Source organism: Sorex fumeus, unplaced genomic scaffold (assembly GCF_029834395.1).
Source record: "Sorex fumeus unplaced genomic scaffold, SorFum_2.1 ptg000006l, whole genome shotgun sequence".
Taxonomy (NCBI): Eukaryota; Metazoa; Chordata; class Mammalia; order Eulipotyphla; family Soricidae; genus Sorex; species Sorex fumeus.
Genome location: NW_026606063.1, coordinates 28,114,399 through 28,139,372, shown reverse-complemented (window position 1 = coordinate 28,139,372; position 24,974 = coordinate 28,114,399). Strand labels below are relative to the sequence as shown.

The following is a 24,974-nucleotide window of genomic DNA, read 5'->3' as shown; positions in this document are numbered from 1 at the left end:
CATTATTTAAAAAGTTATATGTAAACAAAAATAAAACATTACAAATGAAAATGCTAAATATTCAAACTATATCACTTCTGAATTCTTACTATTTCTATTTTCTATGCTTTTGGTTATCTCAAAATCTTTTTTTGAGATACCTCTATTGTACCTGTGATGGGTATAATGTTGAGAAACTATGCATTTCTTTCCACAACCACCTTCAGGGACTTCAAGTTAGTGCCTTAAAGCTACCTTTGGACCCTGCATGTATGCACCTAATCTGAGCTGGTCTTCCAGATCTTCTGAGCTCCAACTCAGCCCCCTACATGGCTACATTTCTACACCAATAGAAATGTTGAACAAAAAGATGAAAGAAAGGAAGCTCGTCAAACTGCAGGCACAAGTGAGCATTGGCAGGAACGGAAATGCTCAGAGAAAGAAGAACATGGTTCACAGAAAAACTACAGCAGATGATAAAGAACTTCAATTCTCCTTAAAGAAGTTCAGTGTAAACAGTACTGCTGGGATTGAAAAAGTATCTGTTCACAAAACAAGAAACAGTGACCCACTTTAGCAACCCGAAAGTTCAGGCATCCCTGACAACAAGTACTTTCACCATTACCTGCCATGCTGAGACAAAGCAGCTGACAGAAATGCTTCCCAGCAATTAAACCGGCTGGCTGCAGACCATCTGACTAGTTAAAGGAGACCTGCTGAAGCTTGGCCTGAAACAATCGGTGGAAGGGAAAGTAACACATGCTGCTGGAGAAGATGATGATGATGAAGTTCCAGATCTCGGGGAGAATTTTGATAAGGCTTCCAAGAATAAAATGAACTGAATTGAGTCAATTTCTGACAAAGATAAAACTTGAAGAAGTTACTAGGAGATGTTATTTTCTATTATGACTGACTTAAAATTTTCTTCGAGGATCTAATACGATCTAGATCTAATATTTTTAAGCTCAAACCCCTTGGACACTGAAGCTCTTTTCAATTTTTGCCTTACATATAGCTCATTCTTTGCAGCTAATTAAGCTGAAGAAGCCTGGGAGCAAAGTTTAAAACTAAGGTTAACAAGTTCTTTCCCAGTTTAAAAAAAAAAAACCTGTCATTGTATTCATTAAATATATCAGGGAAATCGGCAAACACTATAAATCTTCTTGACTGTTGAAACCAGGAATTGTCTAACAAAAGTCAGTAGGGCAAATTCACTTAGGGCCAGCTTTTAAAAATCTAGTTATACTGGATCATATCCACGCCTACTTATTTACATACAAAGGCTGCCTTCGCCTTAGTACACCTGAGTTGAATAGCTGCTACAGTATGACCCTCAATGTCTAAAATATTTACTCTATGGCCCATTATGGGAAAAGTTTGCTGATGCAGCCATATTAGAATTAAAATTATATGGCAATGATGCACATTAAGCTAAAATATGTGACATAATTATAGCCATTGCATTGTGAATAGTCAAAGAATAAAAATATTTTCCAATATTCAAAAACTAATCAAATTCAAATTTTTTTCAGTAAAAAAGATGCTCATGTAGACAAATGAGAGAAGTTATGATATAGATCTTATTTCACTCTCATTTTATTCATTAAGATAAACAACACTACCAACATTCATGTTAGAAATACATTTTTTTTACGAAAACATTAGCAACTTGTTTTGTTTTGGGGGCCATACCTAGTGGTGCTCAGGGCATACTTCTTCCTGAATCTAGGCTCAGGGATTACTCCCTGAGGTGCTTGGAAGATCATAGGTGGTGCTGGGGATCAACCTAGGGTCAGCCACATGGAAAGCAACTGCCTTACCCACTGTATTATCTCTCTGGCCCCTTAAGCAACTTTTTTAAGGATCTATATTGTGATCTGTATACCACGAAACAGGTATTTGAAGTCTCATTTTGTCAAATCATGGTAGAACTGCACAAGCATAGATTAGCTGTAAGAGTTTGGCAAAATTCAACAACATTCTATGGTAATCACTTGGCTATATGAAATTTATGAGTACTGTGCATTTTACTATTTGTAAATTGTATACCAGATAACATTAAATAAGTAAAACTTATAATAAACTTATAATTGCATATTGCTACATACATTTTCCCCCAGGAAGTGAGTAGGTTCTGAAAATATTTACCAATTACTAGAAGGAGAAACGATCCACGCAGTTGAGTAGAGATGGATCTAGAGAGGGGGGTGGGTTTGAAGGTCCTTGGGAAAGATAGGGGATACACTGGTGATAGGTGTGGTGTTAGAATTACATGCATGGGACTGGTGATAAGTATGCTATTAGAATTACGTGCATGGGAAGCCACCAAACATAGTATTGTAAATCACAGAATCTCAATAAAAAAATAAAATAAATATTAAAATATTTTCATAAAAACATTTATATTTCAACATTTATATTTTTGAATACTTGAAACATGGCTAAACTGTTGCACAATAAAGCAGACAAATAAGTAAATATTATGATTGCCTGATATATTCTAAGTCCTATGACCAAGATATGGGTTTCACTGTGCCTTCAAACAGAATACCATACATAAAAGTAAAATCCAGACAGACCAGAACTAGACAGATTATTATGCGCTCTGGAAGAAACTCCTTTAGTTCTGTACTAGTTCACTGACTTATGAAACGCAAACACACAGGGATGCAGGTTTTTCTCACTTGCTGTGGCCTTGCCTTCTTACCATAACAGGGTTCTGGGTAACCTGCACAACACCAAGGCACCAAGGTCAGTTCTGTGAAGCGTGACATGGAGCTTCTGGAAAGGCTTTTCTCCTTAGAAAGTGACACTTGCTGTTTTCATGTCCACAGGGACAATGGCTAGCTTTTACTTGGGGGGGGGGGCAGGGAGAATAGAGCTAACTTGGGACAAAGTTAAATATGCTGAAAAAATTTTCCTAAAGTAGAAAAATTAAATAGAAGAAGCAGAATGTTTTCATGTCCTCATGTACACTGAGCTTCTGAATTAACCAAATAACTGCCTGGCCTCATGAATTCTTGCTTCGATAGGTAAATGTCTGTACACTGTTTAGCCATCATATAACAGAGTTGGGATTTCTGCTCTTTGCAGAATGATGTTCCCTGACATAATTGTAATTAATATCAAAATCAAATCTATAATATATCAAGAGATCCAGAACAGAACATTCTATCAAAATATGACTACTGAATTACTGCCTCATTTTTAAAAGCGAAATCACATCAAAGACATCCATTCATTTAGACTTTAGATGTGAAGTGGAAAATGATTACGGGGGGAAACAAGGTGGCTCTGGGAGTTAACAATCTGGAATTGCTGAGAACTGAAAAAAAAAATCCTCAGACTAGATCAACAGGTCGATCAACAACCATTTCAAAATAAAGATGGGAATAAAAACTAGCAGTGAGGGGCCATGGGATAATTTAATGGCCAACAGCCTACCTTGTGAGCATAAGGCTGCGAGTTCAACCCCTAGAACCACCCTCCAAGCCCAGTGCAATTCCCAGAGCACTACCATTTGGGAGTCACCAGCACTACACGCATGTGGTTTTGGGCGCAGCGCAACCAAGTGTGTATAAGCACCACAGCTGAAGAATGAGCCACCGCCATGGTCAATGCTACGACAACAGGTAAAAGAGGGAAGGAAGGGGGAAGCAAAAACCAAACCAAACCAAACAATACCCACTCCACCGCCCCGCCGCCCCACCCCAGGTTTGTTTTAATGTGCTGATTAAATTAAACTGTTCACTTTCCAAGGTGCTCGAGTTAGACAGCTCTGGTTATACTTCAACTTCAGGAAAGCTTTTATACCTGAATACTACATTGCCTTCTGCTTGGGTTTTCTCCCCTCTGTCTGTATTTTTCGGGAGTGTTTGCTTATACTTAGTTTTGAAATCAAGTCGCTTAGGTCCTTAAACTTTGCTCTTCTCTTCAAAATAATGTGGATCACTCAACAATATCTGCATTTCTACATAATTTTTAAAACTTTAAAAACACATAGCACAGTGGTAGGGCGTTTGCCTTGCACGCAGCCAACATGGCCGACCCGAGTTCGATTCCTCCGCCCCTCTCGGAGAGCCCGGCAAGCTACCGAGAGTATCTCGCCCGCACAGCAGAGCCTGGCAAGCTCCCCATGACGTATTCGATACGCCAGACACAGTAACAACAAAGTCTCCAATGGAGACGTTACTGGGCCCGCTCGAGCAAATCGACGATCAACGGGAGGGCCTTTACCTTTACCTTAAAAACACATAGACTGTGCTGGAGTAATAGTAGTAGTGCTTACTCTGCACACTGCTGACCTGGATTTAATCCCGGGCATCCCTGAGCACTGCCAGGAGTAATTCCTTAGTGCAAAGAGTGGAGTAACACCAGAGCACCCCTGAGTGTGCCCCCCACCTCCACAAAAAACACAAACACTGGGAAAGAAAGAGAGAGAGAATATGTAAGTCTTGGAAACTACAGACAGAAGAGAAAGGCAAACTAAGGAAAATAATGTTAGTATTTAGATGTTCAAATCTTGTGCAAGGTTAAGCACACAGCTCAGTGAACAGAATAACAAGTCCAGAAACAAAGCTCCACATAAACATGAAATGTAATTCAATACAGAAGAAAAGGCATCTGCAATAAATAATGCTGGGACAAATGGATATGCATATGGAAAAGACAGTAAATCCCCCTCAGCACACAACACACTAAAAATGAATTCTGAATAAGTCATTAACCAAATCAAACTTAAAAACATGAGGCTGAGAAATAGTACAGGAGCTTAGGAGCAGGCCTTGCATGCATCAGACTCCAGTTCAATCCTTGGCATCACCTGATGCCCCCTCGAGCTTCACTAATACAGCCTCAGCACCACCGGCTGGCCTGGGCAATCCCAGCACTGCAGGGCCTGAGCAGCACCATATCCTTGGGCCTTTGCACTGAGAATCTCTGCTGAGAATCTCTGTGAGGGCCCTTTGACCTCCACCAAAACATAAAACTATGAAACTTCTTGGAAAATATTCTTTAAGCAGAAAAAATTCTGTAGCACTATAGCACTATCCTCCCGTTGTTCATCAATTTGCTGAGTGGGCACCAGTAACATCTCCATTGTGAGACCTGTTGTTACTATTTTTGCCATATTGAATATGCCACGAGCTTGCCAGGCTCTGCTGTGCAGGCGGGATACTCTCAGTAGCTTGTCAGGCTCTCTGAGAGGGATGGAGGAATCAAACTCGAGTCGGCTGTGTGCAAGACAAACGCCCTACCTGCTATGCTATCCCTCCAGAAAAAAATTATCTTAGAAAAATATAAAAGTTCTCAAGTTTAAAATATAAAACTGGAAACTGATATAAAAATAGTTAAGTTTTATTCTTCAAAATCATACCTCAGAAAAGGAAAGAGTTAACTTACATATTGTGGGATAATATTTACAATCCAACTATCTAAGGACTTACATCCATATTATAAAAATAATAAGTTACAATGATAAAATTCAAGTCAGATTTTTTAATGTCTCAAAAGATATATAGATGGTCCAAAACACAAGACAAAATGCTCCATGTTATTAATGATTAAAAACAAAATTAAAATCATAATAAGGAAGCTGGGAAATGGTTCAAGTGGCAAAACACATGCTCGAATATGCGAGATATGGGTTCAGTCCATACTGAACACAAGATATGGGTTCAGTATGGACTGAACCCATATCTTGTGGCACCCAAACACAGCAACAATAATAAAATCACAGTGAAAGACCACTAAACATCTATTTGAATCACTAAAATTTTCAAAACTGGTAAGGGCTGAAGAGACAGTTCAGCGGGTAAGGCTCTTGCACTCGCCTGAGCTGGGTTCAATCCCTGGCACCACACAGAGTCCCCCTGAGCACAGAGCCAGGAGTAAGCACCAGTAGATGTGGCCCCTAAACCAAGAAAATTCACTGTAAAAAATTAAAAGGTTAATAGAAGCCAAGAGTTGGTATAAATGTAATGTAACTGGAAATTCATACATCATGAGTAGCTAAACAACACCTTTGGGTACTTGTGGTACTTTCCTCCTTCCCTCCCTCCTCTATATTCTTGAAGAGGCTGTGGAGACAGTGGGCTTGTACAGGTGGTGCTGCTCAGTGCCCAGGACATTCCCCCTCGCTAGAGGTGGTGCTCGCACATGTATTCATTGGGGACTGTGTTTTCCCAGTGGTGGGGCTCATGCACATTCTGGTCGCTGTGCTCCCGGGGTTGCTGAGATGCTCATGTATGCATTCTGGGAGGTCTGCAGGCTCTCACATCCACTGGCTGCAGTGCTCACTGGGATGTGCACCCTTCTGTTGCTGTGTCCACACATGCGTGGCTGGGCTGGCCGCAGGAAACTGCTCGCAGTGCCCGGGATCACAGATGGCACACTTGCCAGGACTGAGTGCTCTGCATGTGGACGACGCCAGAGAACAAATGCACGGCCTCCTGCTCGCAGGGCAGGTGAGTTAGCCATTGAGCATCTCCTGGACCCCAAACACTTCTGAGGAGACCTGCCCAAAGGGAACAACCGAAGCCAGTACAGTCCCAGTAGGGGCTACACTGGGACCCAAATAAAAAGGAACACATTTCTGATAAATAATGATATGATGAATTTTTAAAAATTAAGCTCAATTTGAAAATTCAGACAAAGATTACATAGCACATAATTCAAATCCCAAGATAGTCTAAAACAGGTAATTAATCTCTAGTGATAGATACCAGATGACTGGTGGAAAGGGAAAGGGCAGGAATGAGGAGTTCTGCAGTAATCATGCATTCTGAGGGTAAACAATGATAAGGCATCAAAAAGATTGTGACAAATCTCTAGGACTTACATTTCACACACCAAAATCTTTACATGTAAGTTCATATCTCTATGGATGATGCATTCATAACCAAATCTATCTTTAAAATATGCATGGGGGAGGAGAGATAACACAGAGTTTAAGGATCTCGCCTTGAATGAAGCTGGCACCAGTTCAATCCCTTGTACCACTTATGGTCCCCTGAGTCCTGCTTCCATCAGGGAGTGGTCCTTGAGCAGAAAGGAAGGAATAAGCCCTGAGAACCACTGGATGTGACTCCAAAACAACAAACAAAAATAAAAAAATAAGAAAACAAATATGCTCGGATTGAAGAATTCCTACTAGGAACAGGCCTAGGCCTGAACTAGTGACCTAGAATTCACTTATTCCCACTCTTGACTGATGGAGAGAAGGTCCTAGAACCACTCCCAGTGGTGCTCTAGGGCCTCCAGGGCCACACCCAGAGAGACTTGGGGGACCATGTGGTGCCAAGAATCAAATGGGCTCAGCTGTATGCAAAACACATGCCTTAACCCCTATACTAGCTCTCCGGTCCCAAGGAACAATTTTAAAGGCTACATCCTCTATTATAAGTACATTCTCTTAAAGGTATATAATAGTCATTCCCTACTTTTATTTGGGGAGGGGATTCAGGAGCCACACCTGGCTGTACTCAGGGCTTGCTCCTAGCTCTATGCTCAGAGATCACTTTCTGGTAGGGCTCAGAGGTCATATAGTAACTAGGAAAAAACTAGGGTCACCAGCATGCAATGAAAATGCCATTCCTACTATGATCTCCCTGACCCCATTCATCACATTTTAAGATGGGAAAAGACTCGTATTTTCCTAGAGTGAACTGTTAAGGGCATCACTGTCACTCTGCGCACATGCCTTTATAAAAGGACAACCTCCATTTCAGGAACCTTCCCTCCGGTCAAGAATCCTACTCATGGTGGCTGACAGCCAACTGTTAAGGGTCAGTCATCTAAACGCCGGTCCCTTCTATCTCCCTCTTTTCATAGTGTTCCAGTCAGATCAAACGTCCAAATTCTTTCCTAGATGGAGTTCCTCAATGATCCTGAGAATCTGTGTCTCTGAATGTCTAGCACAGAGCCTGACAAGAAAAGGTATTCTGACTGCACTCATTTGTGGAATTAAATATTTGTGTGTGTATACATATATGTATATATATATACACACATATATATATATATATATGACTAATACCCAAGGACAGTAGAAACAAGGGTCAGGAGGTTTGGTCTATGGCTGGAAGCCTGCCTCAAGTGTGGGGGTTGAGTGCAGTTGGGATAGAGAAGGAACCACTATGACAGTGATGCCTGGAAGTGATCCCTCTGGATGGGAGATGTGTGCTGAAAGTGGGTAAAGGACCAAACATGATGGCTTCTCAGTATTTGTTTTGCAAACCATACCACCCACAAGAGGGGAGGGGGGAGGAGGGAGAGATAGAGAGAGGAAGAGGGAGAGGGAGATGGAGACAGAGAGAGGAGTGACATGAAGAAGAGGCTACATTCTGTTTAGAGGAAAGCTTGAAGGCCATCCATCTAGCAAAAACTGGGGGAAGAGAAGGGGAAGAAACTTGTTGGGTAAAATGGAATTCACAATACTCTGAAGGGTCATGAATTTTGAAATACTGGCTATTCTCCTATAGGCATTCAATGGATTTTGAAGAAAGTAATATACTGAATAGTTTTAGCACTATAGCACTGTCCTCCCATTGTTCATCGATTTGCTCGAACAGGCCCGATAGCACAGTGGGTAGGGCATTTGCCTTGCACGCGGCCGACCTGGTCGGCCCAGGTTTGATTTCTTCACCCTTCTCAGCAAGCCATCGAGAGTATCTCGCCCACACGGCAAAGCCTGGCAAGCTACCCATGACTTATTCATATGCCAAGCACAGTAACAACAAGTCTCACAATAGTTTTAGGAGAAAGAAAAATAAAGATGAACCTGTACGATAGATTATAAGACAGAAATTATGAAGAATAGTTAGGACAAGAAAAGTAAGTTCTCAAGTAAAATATGAGAACATAAAGGAAAGCGTTTGGAATTTTTATGAAAAAAATATGTTTCACTGACAATAGAAACTAGTATTGAAATGTCTAGCTTTTAAATTAGGTATCCCAAGAAAACAGAAAAAATTATTCTTGGAAAAAAAAATTGGCAAAGGTTGGAATGCTGGCTTCATCTCCTACTAGCTGTGGAGCTTTAGACAAGTTGCTTATACTAAGCGTCAATCCTCTTTATTTACATTTTTCTTTGAGATTTTTATTTAATTCTAATACATGAAGGCCTTTATCGTGAACCTCAGGCTTGCCTGACTGCCATGCAAATGTCTAATAAAGTCTCTTAAACTTAACTAGGCCAAAAATGTACCCTTAGTCAGTGAAAGTTGTTTATCCTTTATCTTTTCCCATCTCAAAAAACAATCTGCAGGGAGGGGAGAATATCGCAAGCATGTAAATAGGTGGTTGGCCTGATAATGAGTTTATCCAAGAAATAAAAACCTGAAAAGAAATTGCCCAGCCCTGATGGAGCCCAAAGGCATGAGGACCACAACCCTTTGAGATGTGAATACCGACCTCTTTGGGAAAGGAGAAAATGAACCAGTGTCCAGATGTAGACACTGAGGCCCCACCCACAGAAGGGTGGACCCTTCAGAAAAGGGAATCTAAAGGTCATGGTAAGATATGAAAGAACCATCCAGAGTCCAAGGCTTTTTCCCCTGTGACAACACCCAGACTGATTCTTTTCTGTATGCAGGAACTCCATGCCAAGGCATTCGGAAGAGGCCTGACTATAAACTAACTTTGTAAAGGCACGTGGGACTCATTCTCCACCCTGGTGATAGGCCTTAATTAGCTGTGTATACTCTTGTTCTTTTCTCCTCTGGAGAAGCCCGTGTTCTTTCTTGAACACCCATTTCTCTCTTTGCTTTACAAAGTCTCTGCCCTTTGAAGAAATAAAGAGAATGTATATACATCTTTTTATATTTGCACACAAATTTAGTATTTCTGGAGTTCATTTTTTCCTATGGATTCAAGTTACTATCTGGTACATTAGTTTCCAACCTAAAGATATTCTTTAGAATTATGATAGTTCTTTATCTCAAAATGCCTATAATTCAATCTAATTTTTGGAAGGTGGGAGGTTTGGGCCAAACCCAGGGTGCTCAGTGCTCTAAGATCACTCCACTCCTAGTGACATCATCCCGAACTCATGTACTATCATTTCAGTCCATCACCCTTATTTTGAAAGGTAAATTTCTAGGGAGAGAACTGTGTTTAAACACCTCTCTTGGAGTTTTCAATATACCTTCTGCTCCCTTCTGCTCCCCATTGTTTCTGGTTTGACTGTGTTGTTCCTCTGTGTAACTTCCTTTGTCTTGCTGCCTTTTAAAAATATTTACTGAGGTAACAATAGTTTACATTAATATATATATGTATATATGTTTTAGTGGCACAATACTATTACCACAGCAGAAGTTCACATTATCTACAATAATGTTTATAACTTATCTTAGTGAAGATATGTCTATTTATTCTACTGGGACTATGTTGAGATTTTTGGATCTGTACACTCATATTTTTCATCACATTTTGGAAAGTACTGTCTATAATTTCTTCAAATACATTTCCTCTTCCTAATTCTCTCCTTTGGGACCTCTCATCATCCATATGTTATTATAACTGTGCTGTCTCAAAGTTCACCAAGTTTCCTCTTATTATTCAACATTTTATATTTATTTTTCAGAGCAATATTTATTAACTTATCCACAGTTAAGTTCATGGATTCTTTGGGATAGCCATTAAAAAATCACTATATAGAACATTTAGCAAAATTTTAACTTTTCTTTTTTACTTCAACTCTGGGACTTCCATTTGGACATATATGTGAAATACATGTACATCAAATATATATATATACATACGTATATTTATATATATATTTGTATGCCACACCCAGCAGAGGATGGGGCCACAAGGACTACCCCGGCACTGCTAAAGAGTCTATGCCGGGTCTACGCCAAGCAGTGTTAGGCAGAGGATCCAGATGGATGCAATGCCAAGGATGGAACTCAGGGCATGTAGTTGCTAGACATATACTCTACTATGGGACGAATCCCCAAGCCCTCAGTTGTTTATTGATATCTGTATTTGGTGAGTCATGGTCAGCATAGCTTCTTTTATTTAAGTATATTTATAGTCTGTATCTTTGTAAGTCTATACCTGGCTGAGACGGTCTGTCTTGACCGCCTTCCTTCCTGTTGCTTATCATTTCTTGTTCTAAGCAGGACACATTAAACAAAACAGAATCTTGATTTGCTGGCTTTTCCTGAGCACCACTGTGCTGTTTTTTGGTTGTGTTTGTCTGAAATGTGCTGAATTTCTCTCCCTCATAGTATGCAGCTGCTCATGTATCAATGCAATTTTTTTTTTAATTCTTCATTTTAGATTCCAGACTTCCTCAAGGGATCACCCTCTCTACATCCATGTCTTCATCACTGGCAAATGATTAGACTGAATTTAGACTCAAACCATGTTAGTCTGTAAGCCTTCTGCCCGCTGCCAGTGACTCTCCATGAGCAAGACATCTGACTGAGGGCACATCAGCACACCAGCAGTTTCTTCTCCTGTTCTCTGGCCTGCCTGGCATGGACACTAGCCCCTGGCAGCTGAGCAGCTGCATGGAGATGGTCATAGAGTCCCTCTGGCTCTCTAATCTCCAGTTCTTGGCAGCATGTGATCTCATGAGCGACATCTCTGTCGATCACAGCATGAATTTTCTGCTTCTAACTCCAAATCAAGTCAGTCTCCTTTGGTGCGAAAGCAGCAGCTTTCTCACCTGGCCAGCCCAGACCCAGGAGTGTCACTTTGATGTGGAAGGAAGGGTGAGGGTACATACAGCCCCCCTCTTCAGAAGCAGCAGGGCTTCCTTGCTGTGTGGCTCTTGGTCAAAAATATTTGTTCACTTCTGGTCAATTTCCAGAGTTCCAACATGAGTCTGACAAATTGTTCCAGTTTTATAGCTATTTGGAGGAGGGAAGGAGGAAATGTGTGGCTCATTTCATGCTTACGTAACAATAGTAATATTAATAGCTGGAAGTTCTATCAATAAAAGTGAGGTTTTATAGACTAGCATGGAAACATTCTAAGTGGGAGGTAGATTTATGTTCTCACTGGAGTCCAGAAAAACAGAAATAAATCTATACCCCTAACGTGACAAGAAGAGACTGCCAGATGTCAACATGGAAAGTGAACTAAGTTGTCCAGGGTAAAACATTTCTGTTTGCTGCTCCACTTGACTTGAATGGACACCTGATTTAAAAACTAGTTGTTGGGGCTGGAGCGATAGCACAGCGGGTAGGGCATTTGCCTTGCACATGGCCGACCCGGGTTCGATTCCCAGCATCCCATATGGTCCCCCGACCACTGCCAGGAGTAATTCCTGAGTGCATGAGCCAGGAGTAACCTCTGTGTATCGCCGGCTGTGATCCAAAAAGCAAAATAAATAAATAAATAAATAAATAAAATAAAACAAAAACTAGCTGTTTAGCAGCGAAGAGCAGCAGGCCATCTCTACACAAGACTCAGCATCCTTTCCTTTCATTCCCATCACTTTTGACAGCCGCTGATCTCTGCAGGGCAAAGTGGGGGCCTCTGGACCCAGTATCCCTCATTCTAGGTTTTCCCCTGAGTATTGAGGCCCCAGATTCTGGAGTCTAATTCCGTCTTGGAGGCCCGCAGGTGATCCGACATCCCTGATAAAGCCCTGTGTCTATAGAGGTAGGGCTTGCTGCATTATCTCCTGCCTTCCTGACCAGGTGCTCTCTCAGCTGGAGCAAAGGGATTTCAACTGAGTCACAAATATAATAAAAGTTGTGAGGATTCTGCTTGTTCTTTTACAAAGCCTTATTTATTAAAAAGGGAAAGGAGCTTAGCTGTATTCACTCCACCAGGCACAAACAGTGACTTGATACATGAAGCACTCGATTCTTTCCTGTTTTCACTTTCTTTACAGATGACAGAAATAAAACAAACCACCCAGCTATTGTTTGGCTGTTTCACAAAATCCAACTTTTGATTCCACATCTGGCTCAGTAACATAACGAAGTTACTTTACTGTTTTTTCCCCCCAGAATGTTCAAAATTGATTCAAATGTACAAATAAAATTCATATATTTGGGTTTCAGCCATGAGTATTAAGAAACATTATTTTTACCTTTCAAATGACAAAAGACTATTGTAGCTTAAATCAAGATCAAAGATATTTATTTCTAGTCCAGAATATCATCTTATTTAAAGTTTCCAATTCAGCCTCTCTTAGAGAAGCAATAACTACTCAGAAACAAAAATTTAAGGCTTTGTAGTCAGAGAGAATTTTTGTGGCAGAATGCATACTTAGTGTATATAAAGCCCTTAATTTGACCCCTTGCATCATATGGCCCCAGAAGAAACGCCAGATATAACCCAGGTAGTCCCCAGTACCACAGAGTGAAGCCTTGTGGACCCCAGACATCACTGTCAGGCCTGCACCTCAGAGGCAAGCACTTCCGGAGGTAGCCCAGAGGGTCCACCCCCCAACCCATCCTGGCAGCTCTGCTAAGTATGCTCCCCTATAAACAAACAAACAAAACCATTATACTTGGAGATAATGTCTTGGAGCAACTTAGAAAGACAATTATCCACCCAAATGAATGCGGATTCCAGCCAATTAAAGCATTCAGTTTCCCAGGATTCTGGGAAAATATCTGGCACAAAGCCTCAATCACCCCTACTGATCTGCAAGTCAAAGTCCTTGAGGTCAGGAGCCTTTCTCTGTTCAGGGACCACATTCCTCTCCCCACCTGTGGAGTACCAGTAGTCACCTTTCTGCTAACACACTTAAGGGTGAAAAGACCCTAGGTGGAAAGGGAAAAAAGAAAATAGAATCTATTAATCCTGTCAAGTTCTTGAAAGTAAGGGCAGTAAGAAAGACAACATAGACAACACATTTCCAAGGTCTGTATTTTGGCTCACAAGCTGTGGCAAGAAGAGGAGGCCGGCCCAGCAGAGCAAAGCTGTGTTGCCAGGGGTCTCTCAGTAGCTGTGACTGGGGGAAGAGGGTGTTCTCCAGTGATCTACCTGTTGTAGATTTGAGAAGACGGTCAGTTTGTGAGCAGAATCCATTCTGCTATGTTCAAACACACAGTCCAGCGTCATGATTCTGGTTGGCATTGTTCTGAAGGACAGGACTAGATGAGGCCCAGTCCCTGTCCTCTCCAGTTCCAAGGACAGCATGGATGGTCAATGCCCTCACCCAGCAGCCGCCACGATCTCCATATAATGAATCTCACTGACTCAACCACACAGGCATCTCACACCTTACATCCTTGAAATCAACAATCCTCAACTACTGAAAGCATGTAATTCTTCACAAGGGTGAGCACAATAATGGTGCATCTCACAATGAAGGGCAGAACCTTGTATTTAAGGAAGCCACTTAGTAGTCATCCAATCTTCACTACAATCCTGTAGCACTGTAGCACTGTCCTCCCATTGTTCATCGATTTGCTCGAGTGGGCACCAGTAATGTCTCCATTGTGAGACTTCTTGTTACTATTTTTGGCATATCAAATACATCACGGGTAGCTTGCCAGGCATTGCCGTGTGGGCAGGATACTCTCGGTAGCTTGCCGGGCTCTCCAAGAGGGACAGAGGAATCGAACCCGGGTCGGCTGCATGCAAGGCAAACACCCTACCTGCTGCGCTATAGCTCCAGCCCCACTACAATCCTAGAGCCACATATTATTAGCCTATTTTTAAAATGAAGAAATTGAGAGTAGAAAAACTAGATAACTTGGACAATGTGAAAAAGCTCCCTCACAGGGAATAAGCAAAGAAGGCAGCAAGGTTCTGAGGTCAGAATTGTAACCCCAGAGTCACCATGCCAGGGAACAAACCTGTAGAGTGAAACACAAGAGATGAAGTCCAGAGGGTGGACAAAGTGCAGGAGACTAACTTTATCTGGGAGGGGAGAAGAGAAAATCACAGATCAACAGGGCTCTCTGAGACCAGCAGGAATTCATGCTGTGCTCCTGCAAACAAAGACACAAAGTGTGAAATAAAAGAGAGAGGCAGCCCCATTATGGCTGGGCCTGTCCCTCTTGAGGAGCACATGTTGTAACTAAGAAAGGAAGGCGGGGTAAAGGTACAAAGTGCAGCCAAGGGAGCGATATGAAGTCAACATGGAGTCAGGTGCGAAAGACTCATGGAAAGTCAGCATTTTCAAAGACCATTTGAGCAGGAAAACTGTTTAGCAAACTAATGTGAAAGTCTAGGTAAGAGACACCGAGCTAAAAAAGAGAGGGTCAGAGATAGAGATAACAGGAAACTTGAGCTGTCATAGGTGAAATAACAGCTACTAATGGAAGTCACATTTACCAAGGGCTTATTACGTATACCTGGCACCAATTTAATTACCAATGTCTAATTCTCGAAACAACTAGACAGAACAATGAAGCAAAGACAGTCCTTAGTGATGGCTATATGTGAAATGAGACAGGGAGGAGGTGAGAGTGTTTCAGTGAACTGTCTTGGATACTTACAAGAATGACAAGAGATAGCACAGGCACAGTACAGAGAGGAGACACAGGACGAGTTGGGCTACAGAGTCTGGATGGAAACAGGTAGGAGGAAGGGAGAGGCTACAGGCTTCAGCACCGAAGAAGACCTGCACATGGTCACTCACTCCCTTCCAGGGCACTTCTGCCCTCCTCTTTTCCTTGCATTCTGTTACTTTTACCACTTCCCCTGTTTCCTCAATGATTACCTCCAAGGAATAATCACTATCTTTATATGTGGCTGGAACGATAGCACAGTGGCAGGGCATTTGCCTTGCACACGGCCAACATGGCCGACCTGAGTTCGATTCCTCCGCCCCTCTCAGGGAGCCTGGCAAGCTACCGAGTATCTCGCCCGCACAGCAGAGCCTGGCAAGCTCCCCGTGAGGTATTCGATATGCCAAACACAGTAACAACAAAGTCTCCAATGGAAACGTTACTGGGCCCGCCTGAGCAAATCGATGAACAACGGGAGGACCTTTACCTTTACCTTTTATCTTGGAACTTGAATTATGGTACCCTACAGTAGCACTGCACTGTCCTCCCGTTGTTCATCGATTTGCTTGAGCGGGCCCAGTAACGTCTCCATCGTGAGACTTGCTTTTTACTGTGTTTGGCATATTGAATACATCACGGGGAGCTTACCAGGCTTTGCCAGGCGGGCGAGATACTCTCGGTAGTTTACTGTAAATCATGGTGACTAAACTTTTATTTCAAAAAAGAACTTGCACCATAAGTTTTTTTTTTCCTGAGAATGTGGGAAGATAGAGATCAGTGAATAGATATGAAGTGGCAAAGATTTAGAATAATCTTAGAAAAGAATGGAAATGGGAACTGAAAATACAAATTAAAAAAATTTTCAAGGAAGCTGAAGACCACTGAAGTAGCCAAAACCTTGAATCTGCAGAAGCCGCCACCTTTGGATGCTTGGCCAACGCTGGGCTGCCTTACGACAACAGAGGGCTCTGTGTGCCCAAGGCTTAACATGTGTCTAGACATGAGTGTGTAACAAAAAGCAGAGGGAGCTGCGAGTGGGGGAGTTAGAAAGGCAGAGATGAAGTTCAGCAAGAAGGCCAGGAAGACTGCACTCGCTTGAACTGGGAAGGAGAAACGGGAACCTGCAGCTGAATCTCGGGCGTCAACATTTGTCTTTATCATTCTACTGCACTAATCCTAGATGGATCTAGTGGGCACCAAGAGAACAGTGATTATAAAGGCTGTGGCCTTATTGCTTCCAGAGTTGTGAATTTGAGAGGTTAGAGTAGCACCAAACACGAATGGAGGATAAGGGTACAAATATAAAGGGCCACATCAAGGAGGTTGGATGACTTGATCAAAAAGGCTGGGTGAGCTGACCATACAGCTGGCTACAACTGACACGAAAGAATTCTACAATAGCTGTTCTCAAATTTTTTGGTCTCAGGATTCTTTACCATCTGCAGAATTAAAGTATAACAGTATAACCCATATAAACACAACCTTTGCTATATACTATAGTAGAATAAGGGTAAAAATTAATTTAAAATTGCTCATTTGATAATGTTATAATAAATAGCAAGTAATAAAGCTATTGCATGCCAATATACAGATTTTGAAAAATAAGAGAAATTCCTAAAACAAACAAAAAAAGAAACCAAAAAGATGAGCAGTGGCAGTTTCGCAAACTTCTCTAATGTCTGGCTCAATTCCCAATTGCTTCTTCTTCAAAGCACACATCACAAAACCTCCAGTAAGCTCCATGGTACAGATGTAGGAGAATAAAATGGAACTGTATCAAATTAAGAAACAGATTTGACCCTACCACCTCCTAAAAGGACCTCAAGAACTCCCAGGACTCTGGATCACACTTTGTACTATACAGAGAGTAGGTGACAGGCATTTGAGGGATCCAAGAACACAACAGTCAGAAAAGCCCTATAACTCTGAAGAGCAGTCATAGAAAAGAAGCAGAGGAAAGACAAAAGAACTTTCATCCAATATTATGGTAGACACAAAAGTTGTCAGTTTTTAAAGGAAATAATGGGGCTGGAGCGATAGCACAGCGGGTAGGGCGTTCGCCTTACAAGCGGCCAACATGGCCGACCCGAGTTCGATTCCTCCGCCCCTCTCGGAGAGCCCGGCAAGCTACCGAGAGTATTTGATATGCCAGACACAGTAACAACAAAGTCTCCACCGGAGACGTTACTGGGCCCGCTCGAGCAAATCGACGATCAACGGGAGGGCCTTTACCTTTACCTAATAGAGAATTAAATCAGGTACCAAACGGGCACCTTTATTGTTTGGCTTGGTAGTGATGGAAGAATGCAACATATCAAAATGACTAAAATTCTAACATACCTCCATAACATATGGATAAGAATTACAGTTATAGAAAATTCTAATAATCACAGTTGGAAGCTTGCAACACATGGGGTGGGCAGGGAGGGCAGTTAGGATAGAGAAGGGACCATTAGGACAATAATAGTTGGAAAAGATCATTCTGGACAAAAATTGAGAGCTAAAAATAGCTGATAACATTTCAGTACCTGTAGTGTAAACCATAATGCCTAAAAGGAAAGAGAGAGAATGAGGAAGAGAGAGGGGGGAGAGGGAGGAGGAAGAGGAGAGCCTGACAAAGAGGCAGGCTAAGGGTTGGGGAGGTGGAGGGAAATTGGGGATATTGGTGGTGGGATATGTACACTGATGAAGGGATGGGTGTTGGAATATTGTATGACTGAAACATAATCATGAACAACTTTGTGTATATACAACTTTGTGCATCTTACAGTGATTCAATAAATAAAAAAAGAGAAAATACTATTAATAACAAAATCATTTCTTTGTATATATAAGAATCTATTTAGGAGAAAAGAAATTATCAGGGCTTTTTTAATACTTAATATAAAATTACATATTTTATAAATATATACATTAAGATAGAATCAGACATTAACCCAAGAATTAGAACTAAGGCCTTTAGATTCCCAATTCAGTGTTCAAATTACGATGACTATATAGTACCTGCCCGCACACCAATTAAGAATGGAAGAAAAGAACCACTGACAATAAAGTTGTGGATAAAGAAAGTTTGGTATATGTGCACAATGAACAAGAATTCGGCTGCAAGAAAAGATGAAATCTTGCCTTTGTCTGCAATGCAATAAAATTAGAGGGAGTCATGTTAACTGAAATAACATATAGGAGAAGGACAAATACTTCTTTGTCTTTGGATGATCTCACTTACATGTGGTACATAAAGACACAAGCAAGAGAACAGGAGTATCTAAAAACAATGCATCCTCAGGGTTTGACTACAGAACTGACGTTACGTAGTGGTGAAGAGGGGTCAAGGGAGAGGAAGAAGAGGCAGACTAGAAGTGACATCAGGTCAGCGGTTGAGGGTACTGGGCACTCTGGTGATGGTGGAGGTGCAACAACTTTGTACAGCTAAAGCATAAACATTAATACTATTGTAATCATGTTATCTCAACTACAATAGAAATAATTTAAGTTGTCCTTGACCTTTAGAGAGCTCTATTTGTTTCTTAACTTTCATCTCTTTTGCTGGATTTTATTTTCCGTTGCTTTCTAAACATTTTAAAGTGGTGGTGTCTAAAGCAAAAATTCTTTGTATATGAAGTCTTAAAAACAGCTCTCTAATTACAGAGTTTTAAAGGAACCAATTGGAATTCTAATTCCATTATCAGTTCCACAAAAGATTGGGCAGGATAACAGATAGTTGTGCTCAGGCTTACTTTCAGTACTTGGGGCACGCTATGTATGCAGTGCTGTGGAGTGAATCAGAGTCAGTTGCAGCAAGCTAAGCACCTTAACCACTATATTATCTCTCTGGCCCCACAAGATTTTTCTTTTGTTGGGGGAACAGCCAGCAGTGCTCAGGGTTTTCATCTGGTTCACTATCAGGAATCACTCCTGGTGGGCTTGGAGGACCCTATGGGATGCCAGGGACCAAACTCCGGTAGACTATATTCAAGGTAAGCACCCTACCCTCTGTACTATTTCTCCAGCCCCACAAGATTATTTTTCTAAGTGAAAGGCAAACTGCCCAGCTTATCCTGATTACTTTTTACTACTATTATTATTATTATTATTATTTATACTATTACTTTTTGTCTCAAAGTAAGTCATGCTAAGGCACTTTTCTTATAGGTTTCTAGGCAAGAAAAGGACAGGAATTCTTTCCCAATTCTGGGTGCTTCATTAGGTTTAGTAAAAGTTCAGTTTACACTATGAGACATAGATGCCTAGTTCACTTGCTGTAATATCCTTGTACCAAAATGACGGGCAGTTTTCCAGGTCATCACTTATTTTCCTCATTACTCTCTAGCCCATCTTTCCATCTGTGCTAATATGGATTATTTAATAAACTAGCTATTAATACATAGGAAGAGGTCAGTATTCTTCCCTACACATAGTAAATATCAGCCTTACCTAAAGTGTTTTATAAATGTATAGCAACTTTAAGTAAATATTTTTTTTTTCATTTTTTTATAATTTTATTTCTTGAATCACTGTGAGAGCAGTTACAAAGCTTTCAGGTCTAAGTCTCGGTCATACAATGAAACACCCGTATCTTCACCAGTGCCCATTCTCCACCCCCAACAACCCCAGTGTATCCCCCTCCTACACCCTCCCCCTGTGGGGCAGATGACTTTCACATTACTCTCTCTCTTTACTTTGATCACATTCAATATTTTGACACCAGACCCACCATTATTACTTGAGATTTTACCCCAACACTCAGATCTGCTGAAAAGTCAACAGTAGACAATTTGTTTTCTATTGCTGGTTATGAATAACACATGATGTCACGTGGCCACAGTAGTGGCCGCGGGATTTTGAAATTCTGAAATTTTAACACTTAAATCTGGAGGGATTTCTGCCAAAACCTGCTGGGTTCAGAGATTTGCTCCTGAGTCTCTGGGATCATGGCCATTAAGCAGCTTGAACAGAAGCCAGAAAGGCCGTTCATGGGCGATGACTTGGGGTCTTGTTGAGGTAGGGAGGACAGGACAGGCTCCACCCCCATCCAGTGAGGCCCAAACCTGACTGTCCAATGGCCTCTGGAGGATGACGGCCACCAAGCCACCAGGGGGAAGCAGGGAGAGGGACATGACCCTTTCCCCCCTGGAGTGGCCCGGCGACAGTAACCTACTGCGTGGTCCAGACGCATTTCTGCCAAAAGCCACTGGGTTTCGAGATTTGTTTCTGAGTCTCTGGGATCATGGCTGTTAAGCAGCTTGATCAGGAGCCAGAGAGGCTGTGGGCAATGACTTGGGATCTCGTTGGGGTGGGGAAGTCAGGACTGGCTCCACCCCCATCCCGTGAGGCCCAACATGTCTCGTCACTGCAGGTCCAAGTCTGATTGTCCAATGACCTCTGGAAGATGATGGCCACCGAGCCACCAGGGGGAAGCAGGCGGAGGGACAACACCCTTGCCCCCTGGGGTGGCTTGGCGACAGTAACCTACTGCAGGGTCCGGATGCCTTTCTGCCAAAAGCCACTGTGTTTCGAGATTTGTTTCTGAGTCTCTGGGATCATGGCCATTAAGCAGCTTGATCAGGAGCCAGAGAGGCCATTTGTGGGCGATGACTTGGGGTCTCATTGAGACAGGGAGGACAGGACTGGCTCCACGCCCATCCCATGAGCCCCTGCGTGTCTCGTCACTGCGGGCCCAAACCTGACTGTCCAGTGGCCTCTGGAGGATGGTGTCACCAGGCCACCAGGGGGAACAGGCCAAGGGATGAAACCTATTCCCACTTGGGTTGGCCCAGCACTGGTAACCTACTGCAGAGACCGGATGCATTTCTGCCAAAAGCAGCTGGGTTTCGAGATTCGTTTCTGAGTCTCTGGGATCATGGCCATTAAGCAGTTCAATCAGGAACCAGAGAGGCCATGCCTCCAATTATATAGCTGAGCCTGAGTTGGTTTGTGGGTGTGTTTCCCACATACCTAACTTTTGGCCGTTTACTTTCTTGGGAAACTTTGCCCCAAGTTTTTGGGGTCTGGCCAGAGGTACGGCAGCAATTTTGGGGTATCTGGAAGTCTGAAGGCGCTGCGACATCAGTTGGCTGATGCACTCGCCTCACAGGTACAGACTAACCTGCTGGCGGCACCATACACCCTAAGTAAATATATTTTAGAAGAAAAATACCCAATAGATATTTTGAAGAAGAAAAAATAAACAAAATAGTCACAATACAATGTCTCAATGTGGCTTGTTATTCTTCCAAAAATAAATCAGTGTTTATGCTTAGTTTAGTCTTGTAAGCAAGTGAAAAAAGTCTGTTTAGTTCAGCTTTATAAAATACATTTTATCAATAGATAAAATTTACTTATAAATTTGTAAATAAGTAATATAGCAACACAAATTTACAGATTCCACCACTAAAGTTGTAAGATTTGTGACCAACTCAAATAAATTCCCCTTTTGGAATTTCAGTGTCTTCACCTGTGTGGTGGACAAACCAATCTCCTCTTACTGAGGACTGTCAGCACAGTAAAATGAGATGCTTTTGTAAAAGGAACTCAAACAATGATTGACATATAGAAGTCATTCTTCTCAATTCCAAAGTCAAGTTCAAAGACACACCCTATTTAATTAACTAACAAAATGAAAGCAAAAGTTGCACATATCAAGCCCAAATGTTTACACAGGTAGCAGATTCATAACTTAATAACCCTAATTTTCCACGACAATTTCCTTCTTACCCTAAAGTAAAAAAAAAAAAAAAAAAAAAAAAAAAACCGCACACACAAGCTTTCTTTCCTCACAGAACTTTAACTCACACTTCAAGGAAATGACTGTGTTAGGAGACATAGCTGAAAGATTTGGTTCAACATTCTAACAAAGAACTATCTAGGTTTGTCATTCTCCTTTCAACACTCTGGCAAAGTCAAGGATCTTATAGAAGTAAATTTAACTTCTAAAAGGACACTAAAATAAGATCACAAAAGATGAGTCCTTGTTCTCTGCCAATGAGAAGTGTTTTTATTTTATGTTACAGCCATTTGGTTATTTTTAAGTTGTTATCTTTAAAACAAAAAAGATGTATCATCTGAGAAGCACCCAAATTTATTTGGACTACTTCTGGCTTTTCAGTAAAACCCTCAGCAGCCCTTTGGAAATCTAACTTCTCTAAGTAAACAAAGAGAAAAGACCCCAATATTGTACAAAGGCGAATCCATCTGGATCACTGCAGCACCCCTCTCAGAGACTTTGAGTAACACTGATCTAACTGGATAGATTTAAAACTCCCTTTGTTGGTAGGGCGTTTGCCTTGCTCGGCCGGCCCAGCCGAGCCGGGTTCTATTCCTCCACCCCTCTCGGAGAGCCCAGCAAGCTACTGAGAGTATCTTGCCCACAAGGCAAAGCCTGGCAAGCTACCCGTGACATATTCGATATGCCAAACACAGTAACAACAAGTCTCACAATGGAGATGCTACTGGGCCTGCTCGAGCAAATCGATGAAAATGAATTTGAAGTATTAACTATCACCTATCATTAGCTGATATTTTGCACAGACCCTCCCTGATAGAACCCCATGAACTGAGTAATCCATGCAAATTTATATTCAAGTTAACACATTCAGATATAATGTGTCCGTGCCACTGTTTACTAAATGGCTTGTCTTTAATGAAGTTAAACTATAACCCAAAGTTAATACCACTGTTTACTAAAGGATGTACATTAGTGTTATAAGCTTCCTACATTAAAACAATTCCCCTACTTGAATAACAATCTGTAACTCAAGAAAATATGGGGCCAGAGAGATTGGGCAAAAGTTAAGGGGCTTGCCTTGCATATGACTGGCCTGGTTCAATCCCTCACATTGTCTCCTGAGCACCACCAGGAGTGATCCTTATGCACAGAGCAAGAAGTAGCCAGGCTTTAAAGAAAAGCCTCCATTACTTGGCAAGGATTACATAACCAAAACCTCCTCAACAGAGATCTGGTTTAGATTTGGACAAAGTTGGATTCAAATACCTCCAAAAGCTACTACACTGATTTAAGAAAATCAAAGAACCAATTCCATGCTGATGAATGCAGGATTTGGTGGATTAGTACTGTGCCCTAAAGGTCTTCAGAAATCCAACAGAACCTGGACATTCAACTACCTATTATCAAGCAACATTTTTCCATCCAGTGGGAATTAATAATATACAAAATATCTATATTCTTACTGTAATGTCTCAGAAGGCCATCACATTCTCTGTACAAAGATATCTGTACCTTTGCGCTAGGGAAAAATAAGAATAAATCCTGATTTTGTTTGGGACCCTGGGTTCCCATTATCTCTCCTTTAGACATTTAGGGAATTTTTCTGTAATGTCACCTTCTAATAGTCAGGATGCTCAATGCTTAGAAGTAATATAATTCACCGGTAAAGGGCATGGACTTTGGCTGCAGACACACCTGAGACCTCTCACTTACTAACCCTTAGGCTCTCTATGGTACAGTCTACCACACCTACATCCAAGAGCTGTTGCTAGGATTAAGAAAAAACTCAACTGATTTACACAATGATTAAAACACAATAATTACTGAAACACTATTATATGGATAAGATAACATAAAAAGTCAATTTTAGAATTACTCATAGTTTTTCAACTTTTAACAAAGGAGTAACTAAAAGGATTGTCCTTTTACTTCAAACCACTTAGAGGCCTTCAAATGTGGTTCACAGAGTGCATAAATGAAAAGAAATCTTAGAGTCCGGTTTCCTTCCTGCCACATTTGTTCTCTCTCATCTGATCATGGAACTGCCTTCAGTGAAACTAATATTTTCTCTAGAGGTGATGCTGAGCCACTAACCACTGTGTTATAAGGACACATTTTTAAAAAATCGAATGAGGTATATAGTTACAAAGTTATTCACGAGTGGGTAAAAAAGTGGGTTTCAGTCATACAATGTTCCAACACCCATCTCTTCACCATTGTACATTTCCTATCACCAATGTCCTCAGTTTCCCTCCTGCCACCTCCACCCCCAGCCTCTCTCTATGGCAGGCATCTCTCTCTCTCTCTCTCTCTCTCTCTCTCTCTCTCTCTCTCTCTCTCTCTTTTCCTCTCCCTCCCTCCCTCCTCCCTCCTGCCTCCTCCTCCTCCTTCTTCTTGAAATTATGGTTTGGAATACAGATACTTTATCATATACACCCCTTCACCTCCTTTCAGCATTCAGTTCTAGTCCAGAGTGATCATTGAGGATACATGCTTTTAAGTGACTTGAGGCCTCTGCCTGTCAGACCAAATTTACAAGATCACCACTCATTTCTGGTAGAGTAAAAGCAGTTTCTACGTTTTTTTATCTAGAATTTGATGTTGAAGAAGTCTAGTTAGTACTGGCTGATAGTAAGTAAAAATTGGCCCCTATATTCTCTGCAGGGGTACTGGTGAATGGGGATAAAGGCCAACCAGCTAATGAGACCTCAAGACCTCTTCCTTCCCTAATCCCGCCCCTAGGGAACCTACAGGGAAAAAGGAAGTAGGAAAGGAGGCAAGAGATGTGAAAGGAGCACTCCATTCAAGGCTAACACATGAATGACTGCAATCTATTCACAAAT

General features: G+C 41.6%; 1 protein-coding gene and 1 pseudogene across 1 annotated transcript in view; one reads left to right on the top strand and one right to left on the bottom strand.

Annotated features, from left to right (window-relative positions):
* Window positions 1-24,974, bottom strand: part of MBOAT2 (membrane bound O-acyltransferase domain containing 2) — a 142,751-nt gene that overhangs the window by 47,489 nt on the left and 70,288 nt on the right. The gene's annotated exons all lie outside the window — the stretch shown is intronic.
* LOC130032591 (transcription factor BTF3-like) lies at window positions 350-821 on the top strand (annotated as a pseudogene).